At 52.1% G+C, this 2551-nt stretch overlaps 1 protein-coding gene across 1 annotated transcript in view; it reads left to right on the forward strand.

The window, feature by feature from the left end:
• The window catches only part of AMOTL1 (angiomotin like 1), a 91060-nt gene that overhangs the window by 608 nt on the left and 87901 nt on the right, over positions 1-2551 (forward strand). The window lies entirely within an intron of this gene.

A 2551-nucleotide genomic window follows, 5' to 3' on the forward strand; every position in this document is an offset into this window, starting at 1 on the left:
AAAAAAAAAAAAAAAAAAAAAAGCATAACTCTGTTCCCGCGCCACCCTGCAGGCCCCCCGGTGCCGGCGGGTTGGATCGCCGCGCCACCCCGCGCCCCATCCGAGCCTGGGACGTCGTGTGGGCCGGCGGGGCTAGGGCCCCGGGGTGCGGGCGCGCCCCCGACGCGGGGCTGGCCTTTCCGGAGGGGCGCTGCCATATGGCTGCACTCTCCGAAACGCGCCCGCGCGCGGGTCTCCCGGCGGCCGAGGGAGGGGGCGGAAGCGAGTGGCCGGTGGCCGCTGCCCTCCGCGCGAGACAAAGGCGCGCACACGGGCCCGCCCGACGGGATGCGGCGCCCCGGCCCGACCCTTCCTGCCGCGCGGGGGAGTCTCGGCTGTGGCGGGCGGGGCCGGCCAGGGGGTCGCGCTCCAGACCCGGGGGCTCGGATCGCGTTAGCTGCTGCTCCTTTGTTCTGCCCAGACAAGTTTCCTAGACAGAAACTGGGGAGTTAGACTTAGCTCTCCCTTGCTGTTAGTGCTGCCTTTAAAAGAATCTGGTTTCAAGGGGGGAAAATTAAACTTTCCAAGTGGAACTGGTTTTTCTTGGAATGTGACATTTGTGGCAGGAGGGAGATTGGCACGTCGGCCCCTGACAGCCCTGCGGAGCCGGGGGCCCTGCGCCGGGGCAGGGGCCGAACGTGCCCCGGAGGCTGCAGGGCTGGAGGAAGAGGCGGCGAACCCACGACGCCGCGCGCGCACCCACCTCGAGGGCCTCTGCCTCCTGCACTGAGCTCGCGGCGACGTTTCCAAGTTTCCCCCTTAGGAGCCCAGGCTGTGAATCCCGGCTCCCTACCCGCAGCTCCCGCGCCGCGCCACGCCCTACTCCGTAGGGTCTTGATTGGTGGCTGGGGAGACTTTCCCTTTCCATTTTTGTTTGAAGGTTTTGCTATTTTGGCTTGGGTGTTGGTTTACTGTCTTCAAATGGCAGTGCTTTGGAACGTGCCCAGCTACTGCGTGGATCACCTGGACTGGGGCTTCAGTAGAGGGGCGCCCTGATCCTGTGGCTTTTGCGGTTGGGACCGAACATTTTGTGCTCTTGGTCCCTCAACTCCTTTGCTCTGTCCTGAGAAAGTGCGGACATGGTTGCCCATTTCCTTCTTTCAAGGCATGTTATGAGAGGCGAGTTCTTGTACTCCTTACAAAGTCGGTGGTTGGTAGCGTAGGTAGGGGGTCAAGAGGGCCAATTATCATCCCCAAAGATGCTCTGGACTACCCCAATGACGTTACTTGCCATAAGCGAGTAAAACCAGAATAGAGAGATATTAATAGCTGCTATCCCAAAAAACTTCCTTCCTTTTCGGGAAGTGAAAAGTCAAGCCTTGAAATGTTGAACAATTATGGCTCTCAGCAGGGCCTGTGGGTCCCTGCCAAACTGACTTAAGATTTCCCCTGGCTGCCCACATTGCTGACTACCCACCGCTCCTGGCTGCCCACCACTGCTGGACCCTGTAGGTGGCAGACCCAGGGTAAGGGTTAAGGGGACTCTCTAGATTGCAAGTTCTTGAAGAATCTAGACCAATTTGAAATTTATTTCCCAGGATGGTGTTCTGAGCATGTTCATAGTGCATCTACTATGACCATTCTTTATGGGAATTGTGTGGGAACAATATTTGAATACACTTTGAACTGTTTTGCAGAGGAGTAAAGGGTTGGAAACCACTTATTTGACCGAATGAAAAGGAGGAAGATACAGAGTAAAAGTTTTAGAGATGCCTCTAGTCTCCTCATGGGGTCTGGGGGAATATTTAGTTTTTGGATAGGTTTAGTTTGACTTTTGTGAGATACATTTCTCAAGATAAATAAGGAAACCCTGGTAAACTCTGCAAATGGATAGGAGGGAGAGAAGGTGCCACACTTTTAATTCACCCTCCCTCTTCTTTTTGAAATGCACAGAAGTCTTGTTTTTTTAGGTTCTGTGCTGATGGTGGAGGGTGAAGAATACTAATGTACCGAAGGGCATGTGGAGATCAAAGCATTTCAAAATACATCTTTTCATGGAAGCTAATGGAGGACTTTCAGTTTAAATGGGATTTAAAAGTGCTGTCCTTAAGAAAAGCACATGAATGCAGAACTGTGAGTGAGTAATTTTATGGGAAGGCACTCTGCTGATTAGACTTGAGAGTGTCTGCCCTTGGCCAGTGAGTCTGGAGGCTTCTGTGGGTAGAGCTGTGCTTTTTTTTTTTTTGAAGTCTACCTCTATGGAGAAGAGCGGACCCAGGGCTTGGGGGAGAAATGGCCGAACTAATTGAAATTAGAAGGCAGCCTGGCTGGTGAGAGTTGCAGGGAAAAGTGCAGCCCCTAGGTGCCAGGGCTGTTTTTCTTCATAGTAATTTGTGAAACTGCTTTGAAAATGATTAAGTACTGTATAACGTAAGGCTTTTTTTAAAAAAAATAATTAATGACTTCTGAAACAAGGGAATTGCTAGTGAAAACTGTAAAAATCTGATTTTCCAGGCCAATGAAATAAAAGGAAGTAACTTTGTAAGACCTGTTAGTAGTTCTGATATGCAAA

Source organism: Neomonachus schauinslandi, chromosome 11, assembly GCF_002201575.2.
Source record: "Neomonachus schauinslandi chromosome 11, ASM220157v2, whole genome shotgun sequence".
Lineage (NCBI taxonomy): Eukaryota > Metazoa > Chordata > Mammalia > Carnivora > Phocidae > Neomonachus > Neomonachus schauinslandi.